The 19,966-nt window shown below is 50.9% G+C and overlaps 1 protein-coding gene and 1 long non-coding RNA gene across 15 annotated transcripts in view; both read right to left on the minus strand.

Annotated features, from left to right (window-relative positions):
• Window positions 1-1,713, minus strand: part of Klc1 (kinesin light chain 1) — a 56,863-nt gene extending 55,150 nt beyond the window's left edge. For 13 of the 14 annotated variants that reach the window (XM_041633232.1, XM_041633234.1, XM_041633230.1 and 10 more), the window contains exon 1: window positions 1,558-1,713. The gene's annotated coding sequence lies outside the window, so the exon portion shown is untranslated. The remainder of the gene's footprint in view (window positions 1-1,557) is intronic. The other variant, XM_041633241.1, reaches the window with a different exon arrangement.
• Window positions 1,714-16,373: 14,660 nt separating this feature from the next.
• Window positions 16,374-19,216, minus strand: LOC121434259. Its single transcript, XR_005972411.1, has 3 exons — window positions 19,112-19,216; window positions 17,102-17,186; window positions 16,374-16,811 (listed from the first exon to the last, which is right to left on the minus strand). It is a non-coding gene; the product is annotated as an uncharacterized LOC121434259 (long non-coding RNA).
• Window positions 19,217-19,966: the final 750 nt, after the last annotated feature.

Here is a 19,966-nt window from a genome sequence, read left to right on the forward strand (position 1 = left end):
CTAGTGGGGTTTTCACCGTCCTATTACAACGCATTCCCAGCTAATTCTGATCCAAGGCTTAGTCATGCTGTATAAAAAGGCTTGGAATTTAAGTAACGCAAAGAATCAAAAATGCATCTACCCCTCTACATAGCAATTTAAATAGTATATAATTATTTTGTTCTCACCGCTCCTCCCCCAACCCCACCTCCCGTTTTTTCTGTGTAGCCCTGACTACCCTGAAACTCACTCTGGAGATCTACCGTTGGGATCAAAGGTTTTTTGCCGCCACCTCCCCAGCCTCTCTAAAGACATCATTTTTTTGCAAGTACACCAGATCATCACTTAATATGTAAATTCTCAACCTGTTTAAATAATAAAACAGTAGCAGTCAGTGACAATTCCAACACAATACACCTGCAAACTTCGTTATAATGCCATCCACTCCATCACACATTAATATTACTTTTTGAACGCTTTAATTTTTTTCTTTCTTAATGGGAAGGGGGCTCCACATGTAACAAGGAAAATCACTTCAGGCTGGACACGTTCAAGTCGCCAGGGAGATTCCACACCCGGCCACTGAAAGAAATAGACTGGCTGGCCCCAGGCCATGGACCACAGCATGACAGCAGGCCGCCCAGGGCGGTGCCGAGGAGAGGTGGGGGCTGGAAGGGCGGGGAAGCCTAAGACAAAGCCAGCCGGCTGACCCCCAACACACACACCACCAGCGCCGCCGCCTCCCCGGGACGGGACCTCAGCAGCGAGGTTTTGGGACCCTAAGCCCGCAGCTGCTATTGAAAGGCCATCCCCACCCCGGGGCCTAAGTCAGGGCGGGGCTCTGAACACAGTTGGGACAGAAGCCTCAGGGACACAGGAGAGGAGCGAAGAAGAGCAGAAGGGAAGGGGCAGGGACCCAAGCCTAAAGTGCAGGCAGAAAGGGCTGAGCCCCAAACCTGGAGGGTCAGGGGCGGAGAAGGAACGAGTACTTCAACCCAGACAGGCGCAGACCGAGAAGGGACAAGTCCCGAAACAGGATTGGCGGGGAGAGGACAAGAGCTTCGGTCAGGAGATGTGCAAGCAGAAAGATGACAAAGACCCCAGAGAGAAGTGGAGCAGACAGGGCAGGAACCCAAACCAGGGGCGCAGGTAGACCGGGGATAGGAGGACCGCATCCAGGAGGAGCTCAGGGACGTGACAAGAGACCCGAGTCTGGAAAAGAGCAAGCAGAGGAGGAGAAACCCCAGGCTGGACGGGCACCGGCTGGAGAGGACAAGGACAACGGAGTGCAGGCGCACAGGCAGAGGTGACGGAGACCGGGCTCTGAGAGGCGCAGGCACCGCGGGGAGGGGACCCGAGCGTGCAGACACGATTGAGGGCCGGGGCGGGGTCTGGGTCGGGGCGGAGGGCCAGGATCGCGACCTGGAAGGGCCGGGTGCAGATGCGGCGGTGGACGGGAAGGGCCCGGGAGCCTCAACCTGGAGGATGCGGGCGAGAAGGGGTCGCGGCTGCGTCTGGAGCGCTGCGCACCAGCCGCTCGGAGCCCGGGGCGGGGCGGGGACGGGGCCGCGCACTCACCGTCCGATCGGGAGCGCCGCGCTCGTCGCGCTGTCACAGGCCTAGGCCGCGCAGAGCCCAGCCGCCTCAGCAGCAAGCAGCGCCTCCGCGGCCGCCCCGCAGCATCCTCACCCCGACCCGCGCTCCGCAGCCTCGCGCCACCGCTCCACCGCCGAAAATGGCGTCGCCGGCGCCGCGCCCGCCCCACAATGCCGCGCGCCGTGACGTCATCCACCCTCGCGCCGCGGGGCGGGGCTCAGGGGAAACTGAGGCTGAGGTCCACGGTGCTGCGCTCTCCAGAAGCCTCTGGTCTGCGTGTGGTCGTCTCTGGCTCCGAGGTCTTATCCGTCCCACCTCAAGGGACAGAGAAGGGGGAAGGATGCCAGGCGGCCAGGACCCACCCTCAGCGGCTCGCTCCTGACCACAGCCCTCGACCTCCAGCCTGGCCCGAAGGGCAGGCTTGCCAGCTCCGGTTGCTCCTGGGCCTCGCACAGCCGCCTGGCACCCCAGCTGCAGGCCTGACTCAGCAGCCGGCTGGAGGCCACGCTGAGTCAGTGGCAAGGCCGAGCTTGCCCGTACCAGCTTGGGAACCCTCCAGGTGCCAGCAGACGTCCCCAGGGAGGCCCGGTGGCATAACTAAGGGGTAGGGGTTGCGAGTGCCAGTCTCCCCACCTTGGGAACCGCGGCCCTCTACTGATGATGGTATTGCTGGGCAGTGACACCTGTCAACATCAGGGAGGCAGGTGCTTTTGGTCTTAACAGCATATCCAATTACTTTGACAAAAATTAAAAATTAAAAAATTAAAAAAAAAAAGACTGGCTAATAAGGAGAAGTCTCCTGAGAGCTCAGATTAGCCTGAAGGGAGGCTGTGGGGTCTCAATCAAGTAAAGCCCCAGCACACAAACTGCTGCTTGGCTGTGTGTCACCAGCTCTTCAGCCAGTACACCTGTTCCTGGCCGGGTGCACTCGGGAAGAAAAGAAGGAGGCTCAGCAGAAGCCCACTCCATCCCGCGGGTCAGTCGCAGCCCCTCAGCCCTGCATACCTTGCACCCTTCTTCAGGAAAGGACGAAGACTACCTCCTCTTTTTTCATCTGCCCCTTGCCATCACTTTATTCATGCTTTAGGATCTCTTTCCTTTGCCCCTTCAACTGATGTCCACTAAGCTCCCACGGTCCTCGTGGGAAGACTCAGGTGCATAAAGTGGCAGATGATGTCTGCTTCCATTCCTGTTAGGCTGCAGCAAGACTTGCTGAAACGGTCAAACAACAGGCAAGTGAAGGGAAGGGTACACAACCCAAACTCCAAGGTCAGAGAGGTGTGCTGATACCGAAAATACAGGAATAGGCCCACAATGGAGCATAGAACGCTCCAATAAAATCCTGGGACAGGAGCACCCCTGTTGTGTTGGGGGGAAGAAAAGAGGTAGGCCAGGAGGTGGTGGCACACGCCTTTAATCCCAGTACTAGGTAGACAGAGGCGACTGAATCTCTGAGTCTGAGGCCAGTATGCATGGTCTGCAAAGCAAATTCCAGGACAACCAGAGATGTTACACAGAGAAATCTTGTCTTGAAAAACAAAAAATAAGAAATTTTTTTAAAAAGGAAAGAAAAGATCAAGCTAATCAACATTGCCAAGGCCACACATCCCTCTCAGCACCAGGGTAAGACTCCTTAGCTTGGTCTACTGTCTTCAAGACCCATAGGGCCTGGTTACGCTGACCTCCTCTTACCCTGTCCCTAGCTGTCCTCATCTGTCCCTGAGTTTGCATGCTACACTCAGTTCAGCATCCACTTTCCTAGAATGTTGCATGCCTTCCTGGGAAGACAGACATCTGTTCGGGGGCTGGAGAGATGCTGAGTTAAGAATGCTGAGCTTTCAGGAGACTGGAGTTCTGTTCCCAGCACCTACATTGGGGAAATGTTCACAGTTGCCTGTAACTTCAGCTCCAGAGTATGTGTAGCCCTCTTCTGGCCTCTGTGACGCCTACACACATGGGCACACACCCACACACACACATAAATGAATGAAGAACTCCATCCTAGTGCAGCTGAGCCAGCAGCAAGGGTGACTCCCGAGTAGCTGTACCACCAAAGGCCACCCAGCATGTGTGACAGCTCACAAATCTGCAGTGCTGGAGTCCCATCCTGTTAACCTATCGTCCCAATACACCCAGGACCTCTCAAGACTATGGACAGCTGGGGCAGGAAGGAGTGGTCACTGGACTCTTGGGTGAGGGTCTGGTACCTCTCCTGGGAGTGGTAACGGTTCCTTCCCATGCTAGCCAGTGCTGTATCATGCTTCTTCTGTTACCACGCCTGCAGAGCCAAGGTATTCTGTAGGTTCCCTTGCAATCTCTGCTCCATTGTGGCCATGAGCATGTTATTCCCACAAGAATAGACCTCAGCACATGTTTTTCTTTGTCCCCAGTACTCCAAGACTCAAGCAAGAGTCACGACCATGCCAGCACGGCCAGAGCCTTCTCCAGGCAGCCACCTTCCCTTCCCCTACTGTGCAGCATTCACACAGCTGTTTGTCCCCTGACCTGAGCGCATTAGAGCAGGAGCGCCCTCACCGCCCTGCCTAGCATCTGCCTCAGAGCACAGGGTATGCAGCTGGGCAGTGGAGGAGGAGGTCAAGCTGACCTTTGCCTCACCCCTTCTGGTGGAAGCGACACCCAAGCCCTTGGAGCACTTGACTTCTGTCATGACTCTCAGAATTCCTGCCAGTTCTTAGGGCCATTAATGGCTGAGGTTGCTCCCCCACGGGAGGGGCTGACCAAGGCAAAAGGCAGAGATGCTGTTCTCTGCTGCCCAAATATTTGGCAGGATAGCTGCCTGGCAGCTGTGGGAAAGCAGTCTCTAAGTTAGCCACACCCATCTCGGAGACCAGCACCCATCCTTGCTTGAATATGCTGTTTCTTTCCTCATTTTTTTTTAATGTTTTGAGACAGGGTCTCTCATATATCCCAAGTAGACCTCAAACTCATTATAAACTGAGGATGATCTTGAATTTGCGAGCCTCTTGCCTCCACCTCCCAAATGCCGGGATTATAGGCATGCACCACCACATTCAATTCATACAGTCCTGTGGATTAAACACTGGGTTTTGTGCACGCTAGGCAAGCACTCTACAAACAGAGGCTGACAGAACCAAGGAGTTATGTCCCATGTGAGGTCAGCCTTGGCAGTGAGGTCTCAGCAGGTTGCATCGGGCCAGCAGACATATTATCTACCCATCCCAGTGAGCCTAGGAACAAATATGAAGTTACCAGGGCAAAGCCTTAACACCTGATTGTGGAGCTCCATGAGCCTCTGAGCACCCCTGGGACCAGCTGAAGGGTTGGGGGGGCTATGCCATCATGAGGCAACAAGGGACCTGGCCAGCCCTGCTCCCCACTAGGGCTGCTCCAGCTGCAGCAGGCTGGTTCAGTAAGAGTGAGTGCTGGTCTTGGGTACTTTTCTATCCAGTAGGGGCAACCAGCATGGTGGTGCTACCTGTCTGCTTCTCCACCGTTTGCCCTTCCCAGATGGAAATGTGTGGTCCTCTGCCCTCATGGCTTCCATCTACTTCAGCCTCTGGCCCTTCTGCCCTGCTCCCAAACCCGGACAGATCAATAAGCTGCCTGGAAATGTAAACCAAAGCTGGGGTTTAACTTGCAGATTTGATTTTGTCCTAATTAGGATTACTATTGTTGTGATGAAACACATGGCCAAAAGCAAATTGGGAAGGAAAAGGTTTATTTGACTCACACCTCCACATTGTTGGTCCTCACTGGAGGAAGTCAGGACAGGAACTCAAACAGGGCAGGAACCTAGAGGCAGGAGCTGATGCAGAGGCCATGGAGGGCTGCTTACTGACTTGCTCCCCATAGTTTGCTCAACTTGCTTTCTTATAGAACCCAGGACCACCAGCCCAGGGTGGCCCCACCCACAATAGGCTGGGCTCCTCCTCATTGACGACTAACTGAGAAAATGCCATACAGGCTTGCTTACAGGCCAGTCTCATGGAGGTGTTTTCTCAGCTGAGGCTCCCTTGTGTCAAGCTGACAAAATTAGCTAGCACAGTGTCCTTTGGTTTCTTTTTGAAATAAGGTCTCAGGTAGCCTAGGTTGGCCTCAAAGTCCCTCTGTAGTTGGGGTGACCTTACCTTGAACTTCTGTTCTTCCTGCCTCCACCTCTTAAGAGCTGGGATAATAGGCATAGACCAAAAAAAAAAAAAAAAAAAACCTGTTTTTTGTTTTGTTGTTTGTTTTTGAGACAAAATCTCATTGGGATTGCAAAATTGGAGGTAGGCTGTAAGAGGTGCTGAGGTGAAGCTGAAGCTGCAATCTCTGGTTAAATAAAGAACAGTGAAGTAGCAGGGCCGTGGTGGGCACGCTTTTAATCCCAGCACTTGGGAGGCAGAGACAGAGTGATCGCTGTGGGTTTAAGTTCAGCCTGGTCTACAAAATGAGTCCCAAGACAGCCAGAATTACACAGTGAGACTCTGTCTTGAAGAAGAAGGAGGAGGAAGAAGAGGAAGAGAAAGAAGAAATAGAACTGCCAAGTAGAAATAGAACAAGTTAATAATTCTGTTTTTAAAAAAATCATCTTTTTGCCAGGAGGTGGTGATACAGGCCTTTAATCCCAGCACTAGGAGGCAGAGACAGGCAGATCTCTGTGAGTTCTAGGCCAGCCTGGTCTACAGAGTTCCAGGACAGGCTCCAAAGCTACAGAGAAACACTGCCTCAAAAAACAAAAACAAACAAACAAAATCATCTTTTTAATGTAACTATGGATGGGTATCTGTCCATAGAGACAGGAGGCTGAGGTTGTCCACAAATGCCCTAGAAGAGAGGAAAGGAGGAAGTAGGGAAGAGAAGGAAGGGGAGGAAGGAGAAAGAACAGGATGAAGAAAGTCGGGGATGTTAGCAAAGAGGACATCCACTGGAAGGCTTCATAATGCAGTCCACTTAAGGACGTGCCCGGGAGGCAGCTGGAGGAGAGATGAGTGGGCGGCAGTACTGCTCTGCCCCTCAGAACATGCTGTCCCCTCCTGACCTAGGCAGCCTTGTTGTGTGCAAGGCTCAGGGAAGAGTCAACCGGGCACACCCGTCCTGGTATCCGGCCCTGGGGCTAATTCAGCTCCGGCAGATCACACCCTTTCTGGTATAAGGCTTTAATTCTAAAAATGCAACTTCCAGGCAGTTTTTCCTTTGCAGAGTCAGAACTGCCAGCACAAACCTGCAGGGCTGCTGCTCTCAGAAAGGCATTGCTGCGCTGAGAACCAGAACAGTAAGGCAGGGGCTCCCACAGAAGGTAGCCTGGCCATTGCAGCCCCTCACATGCCTGTGAGGGCTGTGGCCCGGGGCTTGTGTAGACAATCCAGCTTCTTCACTGAAAGCCTGCATTCTGAGAGAATGGTACCTAGGGTTCCCCCAAGTTCCGCATGCCACCACACTACTTCCTGTCAGCACAATCGTGACTCAAGAGGTCTTGGTGGCTGTTCTCACGTGACTCTGGAAACACAGGCCTGTCTGAGTGCAGCTGGAGGAGGAGCCCCAAGTCTTAGGAAAGCTACTGCCAATTGAGCGTGGTGGTGCACTCTCTGAGTTCGAGGCCAGCCTGGTCGACAAATGAAGTTCCAGGACAGTCAGAGATGCACAGAGAAAGCTGTCTTGAAAAAGAGGGAGTAGGGCGTCCACAGCCTACAAGGAAAGGGGTGGACAGGATGGCTTGGTGGTAGGCAGAAAGGACACAGATGCCACACAGGCAGGCCTGACTGCACACGTGCTTGGAACTTCATCACATACTCTGAGCTCAGGCTGGCCTCAGACTTGCAGGACTGGTCTTGAATTCCTAATCCTCTTGCCTCCATGCCCCAAACCTCCCAACAACCAGGATTACCATACTGGTATGCACAACCAGACCCTCCTTTCTTTTCCCTCCTTTTAAGGTAAGGTCACATTAAGGTAAGGTCACATTATGTAGCCCTGGCTAACCTGGAACTCACTTTGTTTTTTGGTTTTTCTTTTTTTTTTTTAAATATTTATTTATTATGTATACCATATTCTGTTTGTGTGTCTGCCTGCAGGCCAGAAGAGGGCATCAGTTCTCATTTCAGATGGTTGTGAGCCACCATGTGGTTGCTGGGAATTGAACTCAGGACCTTTGGAAGAGCAGGCAATGCTCTTAACCGCTGAGCCATACCTCCAGTCCCCCCTTTTTTTTTTTTTTGGTTTTTCGAGACAGGGTTTCTCTGTGGCTTTGGAGCCTATCCTGGTACTAGCTCTGTAGACCAGGCTGGTTTCGAACTCACAGAGATCCACCTGCCTCTGCCTCCCGAGTGCTGGGATTAAAGGCGTGCGCCACCATCGCCCAGCTTGGAACTCACTTTGTAGACCAGGATGGCCTCAGACTCAGAGAACCTCTTGCCTCTGCCCGGCCAGTGCTGGTCTAAAGGCGTGCGCTCCACGCCTGCCTGGGATTTTCCTTCCAAACTCTAATCAGCTGCCCTCTAGTTTACCTTCTGCTTCAGTCCATTGTCTTCAAGCTTCCTTTTGTGTCCATTCTTTTTATGTTTTTTTGAGACATGGTTTCTCTGTGTAGCTTTGGAGCCTGTCCTGGAAATTGCTCTGTAGACCAAGCTGGCCTCGAACTCACAGAGATCCGCCTACCTCTGCCTCCCTGGTGCTGGGGCTTTCACCATTACCACTCCTTATAGTCAGACTTTCTCTGTCCTGCCAGCCAGCTCCCAAATAACCACACAGAAACTTCTTATTAATTAGAAAAGTTCAGCCAATAACTTAACCTATTTTTATCAATCTACATATTGCCACATGACTTGTGGTATTTAACTGTCCTTCTACATGTCTTGCTCCCTCTCCATCTGGCTGGTGACTCCACCCTTCTTCTTCCCAAAGTTGTCTCTGTTTGGTTCTCTTGCCTATACCTCCTCCTGCCTAGCTATAGGTCACTTAGCTCTTTATTAAACCAATGAGAGCAACACATCTTCAGAGTATACAAAAAGATTATTCCATAACACCTTGTGTCCATTCTTGATTTATTTTTAGTTATTTTTGTTGTTGTTGTTCATTTTGTTTTGAGACAAAGTCTTACTGTGTGGATCTCTCTGACTTTTGTTATTTGAGAGATAGAGCAGATCGACCTCAGACTCATGGGAGATCTTTCTGTCTCTGGCTGAGTTCTGGGATTAAAATGCATATACCAACATATCTAGAAAATTATTTTATTAATGAGACTAAAAACCCACACAGGGCTGAGCAGTGGTGGCGCACACCTTTAATTCCAGCTCTCAGGAGGCAGAGGGAGGAGCTCTGGAGCCAGGACAGGCTCCAAAGCTACAGAGAAACCCTGTCTCGAAAAACCAAAACAAACAAACAAATAAAAAGAGAAAGAAAGAGAACAACAAGAGGGGCCCCCAAATTCCCAGGTATATAAACTCCATTGTGACTCCCCAAAATTTCCAGCAACACTTCTTTTCTGCTGTTTAAGTCTTTAGTTGGCTGAGAAACTAAACCCATTCCTACACCTTAGACAGGATCAAAACACACAGAGATCCAACCACCTCTACCTCCCACAAGCTGGAATTAAAGGCATGTACCACCACACCTGTCTTTTCTGTTTTTGTTTTTTGTTTGTTTGTTTGTGTATGTGTAGAGACAGCATTTCATTCTATAGCCCAAGCTGGTCTCAAACTCACGGCAATCCTCCTGCCTCAACCTCCCTAGCTGTTGGGATTACAAGTTTGTGTCATCAGGCCCATCATTATTATGCTGGATAGCCGCAGGTCTTGCCACATAGCTAGCGACCTGAAGAGTTCTGTTCTAGCTGTGTGACAGAAGTGACATTTCCCTCATACGTACCCACAGGCCATGTGACCTGTTCCTTCTGCCTTTCCCCACTCCATGGACTCACCATCTGCAGTGGTTAGAGCATGGCTTGCCCCTGCTCTTACGTGATTAAAGCCTCTCAGACATCTGGGGGCCTCTGCTGGGCTTTTGTGGGTCATCCCAGTCAATGTGGTGTCTCAGAGTGTTCCGTTCTTGTGTTGCTAGAGTTTGAACCCAGGGCCTCATGTATGTATGTATGTATGTATGTATGTATGTAGGCAGAGACCCTGAGCCGACCCAGGCTCCTCTTTGCAGTTTAAAGCGGCATTTTCTCCATGACTATCATGCTGAAAATACCACATGCTTACTGTATATTTATATATCTACCTTTAGGTTTATTTATGAAACACAGGGTCTCATGTAGCCAAGGCTTGACCTCCACGTCACTATGTAGCCAAGGGTGACCTTGAACTTCTTGACTCCACTTATGAAGCACAGATTCAAATCTTTGCCTTGTTTTCTTGGGGGGAGGGTTGTCTTTTGGCTTTTATTTTTGGGTTTGTTATATAACCCAAGGTCATGATCTTCCTGCCTCAGGCTCCTGGGTACTAGGATTACAAGCATCACCTGGCTTCAACTGTCTCGTTACTGAGTTCTAAGACTCTTTCCTATGGTCTGGATGCTAGCCCTTCGTCAGAAACATGTTTCGTGATTATCTCCCTCCAGTCTGTTGCTTGCCTATCTTTCCCCCTATTTTTACCACAATAAACTATGCCAAATGTGCAATTTACCATCTAAATCATTATAAACATTAACAATTTATACCCATCATCATCGTCCATCTCCACGATCCTTCTCATCCTGTAAGATTGACTCTTGGGGCTGAAGAGATGGCTCAGCAGTTAAGAGCACTGGCTGCCCTTCCAGGGGACCCGGGTTCAAACATTCCCAGCACCCACATGGCAGCTCACACCTGTTTGTAACTTGGTTCCAGGAAATCTGCTACTGTCATACCAATGCACATAAAATTAAATAAATTATTAAATAAAAAGGCTGCCTATGAAGGCTGAGGATGTGGAAGGGCACAGCACTTGCCAGCATGTCCAAAGCCCTGGGTCCCATGCTGAGCGCTGAAAAAGAAAGTTGGAATTTGAAGATCTGAGACAATAGAGGACAGGAAGACAGAGAGTGTTTCTGGAGACCACAGGTTTATATAATGCTATGGACAGAAAGACAAAACAGCATCACAGAGGCTCTGAGGAGAGGAAGTCAGGGCCCACAGTGGAGGGGGGTCTCTTCTACCTCTTTTTTTTTTTTTTTTTTTTTTTTTTTTTTTGGTTTTTCGAGACAGGGTTTCTCTGTGGTTTTGGAGCCTGTCCTGGAACTAGCTCTTGTAGACCAGGCTGGTCTCGAACTCACAGAGATCCGCCTGCCTCTGCCTCCCGAGTTCTCTTCTACCTCTTGAGGACGATGGCAGGGTCACAACACAAGCCTGCATTCCAAGCAGGAGTCAGGGAGGCAGGGAGGAAGAAGGATGTGCAGTTACCAATACCCCTTTTGATATAAATTCACCTCTGCAGGTGAGATCCTGATACCTGGAGCCTGCTAGAGACTGGTGATACTTCAGGATTTCTGAGCAGCCCCCCCCCCCCCCCCCGCTGGAGCAGTGGCCGGGGCACCATGCAGCACTCTCCCCAGCCACTGTCATTCTGCCCTCTGCCACCATGATTCTGACCACTCTCAGTATGGTGCACAAATGGGATCACACAGCTTAGTGTGTGTTGCTAGGATGGAAGCCAGGCCTTGTGCATGCTGGGTAAGCTCCCCCACCGCTGAGCATAATCCCTAGTCCATAGTTAACATTTCCACCCTGTCAAATACTTCTCTTTTCCATGCTTTGGGAAGACACAGACACTGGACTCTTCTGGTTGGGCTTGTCTCCTAAGTTGAACCTAGAGCCTCCCGCCTCCTTAGCTACTTGCGTGACAGAACACCAGAACTCCCTAATCAGAGCACAAGCTGAAAATACCATTGGGAATTTGGGGAAATACACACGCAGCTCAACTCCCAACATCACACATGCTCTTCAGGGGCGGCTGCAGACGACGGAGGACAGACTTCTACGTTCCAGATACTAGGTACACTCATGTGGTAACTGGAGAGGAGCAGTATAAACCGCCTCTGGATGGCCTTATACCAAGGGGCCAGCCAGGGCTACAGGGGTCTGGAAACTCCCAAAAAAGGTGTTGGATAGGATGTGATTTACATACTTCCAATATCAGCAAGATCAGAAATTCAAGGTTATCCTCAGCTACACAGCAAAGCCAGCCTGGGCTACATCAGACCATGCCAAAAAAAAAAAAAAAAAAAAAACCTGAAAGGAGAAAGGCCTTAGGTGCAGGTCGCCACCGGCAGGACGGAGGACCCCACAGGTGCGTACCTCCGGTCACTGCCACTCAGGTCAGGGGAGGGTCACACCTGTGCAGCCTACCTACTCAGTTGGATGGCTCAACTGTCTGGCTCTACAGGACAAAACCTGACTTCTGCCAGGAGGATGGAGCATACATTGAGTAATAGTAACCTTGGTGTTGGTTCTGCACAGGCTAAGGTGCTGCACACTGAAAAGGATGGACACAAGTTTTCATAGGGGAGATGGGGAGCTACTGCAGCCAGGCCCAGGGATGCCCAGCACTCCAGCCCTCGGGATTCCTGCCGCAGATCCTTCCCTGGGCAACCATGGATGAGGCACAGCGCCCATGGTGATCCAGAGCCCTACATTCTCATTTCTCAGGAGAGTCAGCCAGAGCAGAAAGCATTGCCCCATTTTATAGATGGAGAAACCGAGGCTTCAAGGCCTCAACTCAGATCTGACCATGGGACCCCTGTGATTGCCACGTCACTCAAAGGATGTAAGCCTGAAGCTTCCAGAGTTTGGGTGTAAGCAGCCTTGGGCAACTTTTCCTGGCCATCAAGGCTGCTGAGCATGCAGGCTCTGTTCCCACCACCCCCACAGGAAGCTCCGCCCTTCTCAGTCCTAGCACATGCCCAGAGTCCTCTCCTTAGCCGGTTCTGTGCTAATTGTGGAAGTGTGTGTCATGGGCTGGAGGGCCAAACACTACAATCCCACAGCTGAGATCAGCAGGAGCCTCCTCTCAGGTTTTGGGGACAGAGGCTCACCACCAAGGGGCTTGGAAGTGAGGGTTCTCTGAAGCAAGGCTCACTCTCTTCCCATTGCCTCTTCCTAAGCTTTTGATGATGTCTGAGCCAGGGTCCCACTACGTAGCCCTGAAACTCACTCTGCAGGCCAGGCTGGCCTCGAACCTACAGATCTATCTGTCCCTGCCTCCCGCGTGCTGGGATTACAGATGTGTACCACATCTGCCTTTAATTGTATTTCCTCATTCATCTGAGTGTGTGTGGCCATGCACGCTATGTGGTGCACGCGGAGGTCAGAGGGCAACTTGTAGGCGTTCTTTCCTTCCACCACTAGGGTCCTGGGGACAGACTGCAAATCACCAGGCGAGGTGGCCAAGACATTCACCCACTGGGTCACTCACCAGCCCTCAATCCTTTTCACAGTTGTTTAATAATATATTCTGGGCGGGGCGGGACTGCACAGCGCTCAGAGGCAGAGCCTTTCTGGGGTCTACTATACTGTGCTTGCCTCTGGCAGTATGACCAGGTCATGACTCTCAGATCCCCGACCCTCGGTGACTCTCAAAGCCCTTGGATGACAGCTAAAGTCTAACCACCTGCCTGTCCACAGCGCTTCTCTCCTCCCACATCCCACTACCCACAACACAATGCCCCCGCAGGCAACTGCAGGACACAGCAGCTATATCTACCAATCACAGTGTCCTCTGGAGCACCCCGCCTTACGTCTGCAGGCCCCACACTCCCTAGGCAAGTCCATTTCCACAGCACTTAACGTCTGTAGCATCTGTATAATTTACATCTCTGTGGCATTCGCTGCTCCCTAGTCCCACCATCTCCTGCCTGTTCTGTCCCATGCTCCCCAGCACCTGTAGCAGCGACTCAGAGCCTGCCCATCCTCTTGGCTCGCACCAGACAGCAGCCATGGCCACGACCAGCAGGTTTGTAACAGTAGGGCTCTGATTCCAAAGTGCACCAGGGCATAGCCGAGCTCTGCCTTGAGGCTATGGAGGACACCCAGGACCCCTCCCAGCTTGGCTCTGAGGATGCCATGATCCACACGAATAAAATTCTAACCACCCTCTGCCAGGTTCTCATGCCTGATCTCTATCACTTCTGTGTCCAAGGGTCCAAGTGCTATACCGTCAACCACATGATATGTGTGTTTGTTGGAGGCCGCAACAGAGGAACAGGTTGGGGACCAAGAGGGTCCTGGTTCTGCTCTGGAAAAGGTTGTCCCTTCACGACAAGATAGTCAGATTGTGATAGCCATTGCCATGTGTTTCCAAGGTGCCCTACTAACCTGACGGAAATAAGGCTAACCATAGCATGGGAGCTGGCTGTGCGCAGGCAGCACCAGCTTCTGTCTCAGAGTGGACACAGCAAGCCAGACCCAGGCCGCTGGGTGGCTTGACCACGAGGGCAGACTTGGAAGCTCAAAGGACATGTGGGAGATAATGTTATTAAAAACAAAAACAAAGGTTCCTTCACCTAGGACTGTGCCCCACTGACGGCACTCCCGGGTCAGCCCCAGGCTGCACATGCTCTTTGGCAGCGATGTGGCGGGTGGGCAGGACAAAAGCAAACTGAGGCCCCTTTCCAGGGCTCTGTCAACATTTCGGCTTGCTTTGGGTTCCTCTTTTTACTCCACAGTAGCTGGAGTCACTGTTTGAGTGGGCAGCTCCTCCCTGGGTACCAGCGCCAGCCTGGCTCAGGAAAAGCCTCCTCTGGCCACCTACTCTCTTTGTCCATTTCACCCTCCTCCAGCTGTAGCCGTTGTACTTTTCCACAGAGGACTAGCTCAGGACAGAGTGGAGACAATTACAGCAATAAATAGCAGGCAGCTGGAAGCAGCCAGAATGTTTCCAGGCTAATCGATTCATTTTTGACAACATTAAAATAAATAAATAACATTCTAGGCAAATGGCTACAGTCAGTAGCAACTTCCCGAGCAGACACAGGACCTAGGGGGCAAGGACAAGGGTCACTGGGGGTAGGGTCTGTCTTTTCTGGAAATGGTTCTGTAGGTACCCGGGTTCTTCTCAATACCTTGTGGGAACCCCTCACGCACACTGAGTATCACTGCTTTCGGGCTATGGTGTCCAGATGCGAGCATCCATCTCCTCACTACAACATGGAGGGTCTTGAGGACACTGGGCTGTGAGGTCAGCCAGTCTCAGAAACTGGGCACTGTAGGGCTCCACACAAGTGAGGTCTCTGATTCATCGGACTCATAGGACAAAGGCAGAGCCAGAATGGGGTTGGCAGGATGGACTGACAGGTGAGAAAGTAGAATTTAGGAAAGACAGTTTCGTGTGGGGAAAGCGAACAAGATCTGGAGACAGTGGTACAGGATGCTGGAGTCTCCTGATGCTCCACAACATGACAGCATGCATGTGCGTAGTGCTCTGACCTCTATCTGTAGATGGGAGAGTTAGCTGGTGAAGGCAGGACAGTCAAGAGCCCAAGGTCAGAGGCAGGCACGCTGGAGCAGGAGGGAGGCAGAGGCAGACCCATCTCTGTGAGTTTGAGGTCAGCTGATCTGCATAGTGAGTTCTTGGACAGCTAGAGCTACAGTGCCAACCTGGCTCAAACAAACAAAGAAACAAAAGAGCTCAGGGTCACCCATAGGTTACAGGCTGAGTTGAGGCCAGCTTGGACTACCGAAACCTTGGTTTCAAAACAAAAAGTGACAAGTGCTTAGGGTTGTTTTGTTTTCTCCTTTAAAAAAATGTATCGTTGCCAGGCGGTGGTGGCACAGGCCTTTAATCCCAGCACTCGGGAGGCAGAGGCAGGCGGATCTCTGTGAGTTCGAGGCCAACCTAGTCTACAAGAGCTAGTTCTAGGACAGGCTCCAAAGCCACAGAGAAACCCTGTCTCGAAAAAAACCAAATAAATAAATAAATAAATAAATAAATAATAAAAATAAAATAAAAAAATGTATCGTTGCCAGGCAGTGGTGGCACAGGCCTTTAATCCCAGCTCTCGGGAGGCAGAGGCAGGCGGATCTCTGTGAGTTCGAGGCCAACCTGGTCTACAAGAGCTAGTTCCAGGACAGGCTCCAAAGCTACAGAGAAACCCTGTCTAGAAAAAAACCAAAATGAATAAACAAATAAATAAGGAAGTAAATAAATAAATGTATTGTTACTGTGGAGCAGGGAGGGGGGAGAGGACAACTTTGGAAGCCAGTGTCCTCCATTCACGATGGGCAGGTTCTATCTGGCTGCATCTGCCTTGCTCTGCACTCAAGACTTACCTGGCCTGTGAACTTCGACCTAACTTTCCTGTCTTCGTTCCCTCTCAGCCTCCTACCATCTCTGAGGTGCTCTCCATCAACTTGGAGGCAAAAGAGATGAAGCATCAGGTTGCATGGGTGGAGAGGCACTGGAGGAAGGGGACCTCTTTCAGGACGACCAGAAAGGGCTGAAGAGGGACATCCCTGGAAGAGGTCAAATAGCTTGTAACTCTTGGGCTGTGTGGGTCCTGTGGTCAGACTGGTTTTGAGCCCAGGTTGATGGCAGAGACTGGATGTCCCCTGGGGCTCTTCCAGAGTTCTGTACAGCGGGCACTCCTCAGGATCCTGCAGCAGCTAGAACACAGGCTGCAGAGATGGAGACAACAGATGACAAGGTGATGTGGGGGCTGGAGAGATGGCTCATAAATAAAGATCGCGGGCTGCCCGGACCTGGATTTGCTTCCCAGCATCGACATGCTCTAAGGGATCTGATGTCCTCCTCTTTCTGGTTTCCACAGGCACTAGGCAGGCACGTGGTACACAGACATACATGCAGGCAAAATACTCACATACATAAAATAACATTTTTAATTATTATTTTTTAATTAACCAGGTTGCAGGGACAGCTGTGGATATCTGAGTGTGTGATGATTTTGGCAGCTGGCAAAGTGTGGGAGGCTGAAGGGAAGACAAGCCCTACAGAGAGTGGTATAATTCCTTCAAAAGCTCTGCCAGCCAAGGGAGAGTCGGGGTAGGAGCACCTGGGGTGAGGGGGTAGGCATACACAGCGTTAGGGGAATAAAGGGTGAGATGAGGCTGGTGACCCCTCAGGATGTCCACAGAGAAATGCTGGTTATGGATGAAGCTGGAAGCAGAGAAGGGTACAGGCCGGGCCTTGTGACTTGATAAAAGTTTCAGCTGCATCCTGCAGAAATCACAGTGATTGTCTGTATCCAGCTCTTGAGACGTTGAGGCATGGGGGTGGGATGTTTGAGGCCAGTCTAAGGTTGTACACAGAGGTCCAGGCCAGTCTGAATATACAATGGGACTCTGTCTAAAAAAAAAAAAAAAAAAAAGAGGGGCAAGCATGGGGGAACATGACTTTAATCCTAGTATCCCAGTTCATGGAAGGCAGAGGCAGGGGAATCTGAGTTCAAAGCCAGCCTGGTCTACAGAGTGAAACCCTGCCTCAATAATAACTTATTTTTAAAAAAGAGTACAACGTGGTTCCTGAGGAATCTATGGAATTTGCTGAGCCCGTAGCGTGAGCGGGGCTGGAGTGAGAGTGGGGTCTCCTGGCTTCCAGGAAAGTCAGGAGGAGACTAGGGGCAAGGGAGAGAATACCTGTGCATGCCCGTGTTACACACTTGCAGTCCCAGCCGTGCCATGGGGCACAAGTGCCATTGGTGCTGAACATGCCGCTTCTGCACTAGAGTGTAAAGACACGCAGTCACTTCTGCATCGTGTACAACTGCGTCCCCGCCTGAACGGTCCGTGCTCAGCCTGCCGACACTCTGCCTTTGCTTCTTGGTCCCACTTCATCCTTTTCTTGTGGTGACAGATTGATTCCAGGGCTTCATGATAGGAACCTGCTTTAGCACTGAGCTGTCCCCTTTGCCCAGGACTCCTGTCTGAAACTGGTCCATCTCTCATCTCCATTCATCCTCCAAAAGGATGGTCCCTGAGGCACCAGGCGCATACCCCCCAGGGGAGCAAGGGCAGGAGACAGGGTACTCTTCTATCCTTGCTTTCCAGGGTTCTGGACTGTACCTGGTCATGTGCCCATCTTTTAGTTTTAGTCACTCTACCTAACACAAGGGCAGAAATTTTGCGGCACCCGGGCAGACAGAGGCTACCCTGGTCTTAGTCTATCACCCTGGCCTCTGCATTCCTCACTAAGCAACTGATACCAACTAAGAGGTTCTCTGAGAAGAGATGAGGGCTCCCTGGCCTCACTTAGACGTTGGTGTATAAGTATAGTGGATGACATTAAAAACTGATAATACCCTGGGCTCGGTAGGGCACACCTTTAATCCCAGTACTCGGGGGGCAAAGGCAGGTCAGCCTGGTCTACATAATAAGTTCCAGGCTAGTCAGAACCACATGGAAAGACCCTGCTCCCCTCCAAAAGTGACAATACTGTGGCTTGGAGAGATGGTTAAGAGTACCGGCCGCTCTACCAGAGGACACAAATTGTCACATATCCACATGGCCGTTCATGATTGTAACTCCAGTTCCAGTGGATCCAATACTGTCTTCTGCAGGCACTGCACGTTTATGGTGCACATGCATACATGCAGGCAAAACACTCACATACTTTAATAAAAATGTGGTGCATAGACTTATAAACAGGCAAACACGTATACATTTAAAACAAAAGTCACTTTCAATATTTTTAAAAAATGTGGCCATTAATTTCTCTGAGAAAGTATTTTTATTTTTTATGTTTATTTTTATGTGCATTGGCATTTTGTCTGCACATATGTCTGTGAGAGTGTTGGATTTTTTGGAAGGGTTTCAGTGCTCTTAACTGCTGAGCCATCTCTCCAGCCCTAAGAAAGTATTTTTATTAACTAGTACTTAGATATAACTGCCTTATAATTTGAGTACAGCTGCTTTGGAATTGAAAGTTAAGAATATCATTAAGGGGGCTGGGCATAACAGCTTATGCCTGAATCCCAGCACGTGGGAAGTTGAGGCAAGAGAGCCCAGACTTGCTACCTAGTGAATGCCAGTTAGACCGGGCTAGAGTGAGACCCTAGCTCAGAAACAAAAAAGTATGGGGCTGGAGAGGTGGTTCTGTGGTTAAGAGAGATTACTGCTCTCGCAGAGAACCAGAGTACAATTGCCAGTCCCTCCATGGGGCCCACAAACTTGCACAGGCACACATACATATACCTAAAATAAAAACAAATAAACCCAAAACAACTAAACTAAAAAGCACACGGAATGTGGTTAACTTCCAGGTGACACATACTTGTAATCCTAGCGCTCGGGAGGTTGAGGCCAGGAGGACTGAAAATTTGAGGGAAGACTGTGACACACAAGACCCTGCCTCAGCCAGGCAGTGGTGGTACACACCGTTAGTCCCAGCACTCTGGAGGCAGAGGCAGGCAGAGATCTGTGAGTTCGAGGCCAGCCTGGTCTACACAGGGAGTTCCAGGAGAGCACAGAGAAACCCAGTCTTGGAAAACTGTTAAACAAAGAAACAAGTAAACCCAACCCTTCCCCACCAAAAAATAGGTTGAAAGAAATAAACTGAACTCTACTATTAAGCTGGGAGACAGATAATTCTGTCAGAAGGTGTTTATCATCATAAAAGCCTAGACTGTGAGTTTAATCCCCAGCACTCACGTGAGCAGCTGAGTGTGGAGGTGCATACTCCTATTCCCCGGAACTTGCTGCCAGTCAGCCCAGCCTAACTGGTGAGTGTCCAGTAGAGACACTGTCTCAGGAAACAAGGTGCTGGCTCCTGAAAAACAACACCCCAGGCTAACCTTCAGTCCTCACGTGCACATGCATGCAGACAAACACACACCCACAGTGAATGGGGGATGTAGACATAAAACACGAACAGCTGATCCTGCAATGGTCTGGTGGGTTATGATGTACCGTTATTGTCTTAATTCCAAACCTTCTGCTGGGTGAGCCCTAGAGTGCGGGTTTCTAGCCATCCTGCTCCCCTCAAATGCTGGGTGCCTGGTGTGGGGAGCAGGACACAGTCACAGGTAAGAGTATACAGCTGGGGACCCAAGAACAGTTGTCCAAGATGAGGGTCACATGCCAATCACAACAAACCGTGGATGTCACCATGAAGAGCAAAGAAATCAAAGCATGCCAGGGTGAAGATGCTGCTCAGTGGGCAGCGTGCTCACCTGGCATGGGTTTCATCCCAGCATAGAATGAAGCAGGTGAGGTGGGACGTGCAGTCTCGGGACTCAGGAGTTGGAGGCTGGAGACCAGAAGGGCTAGGCATCCTTGGCTACAAAGCAAGGTCACCCTGGGCCAAGTGAGCTCCCGTCTGACACAGCCATAGGCAGAGTCCTACAACACAGGACTTCTGAAGGTGCGTGTTAAGCCCAGACAGACAGCTCAGTCACCAGGAACACTTGCCGGTCTTGGGGCAGATCTTAGACGTGTTCTCGGTACCTATATCGGGGGCTCACAGCTGCATCTGACATCAGCTCCAGAGAAGCTGACGTCCTCTCT

Source organism: Microtus oregoni, unplaced genomic scaffold (genome assembly GCF_018167655.1).
Source record: "Microtus oregoni isolate MIOR12 unplaced genomic scaffold, Mior012 000043F_ref0000047, whole genome shotgun sequence".
Lineage (NCBI taxonomy): Eukaryota > Metazoa > Chordata > Mammalia > Rodentia > Cricetidae > Microtus > Microtus oregoni.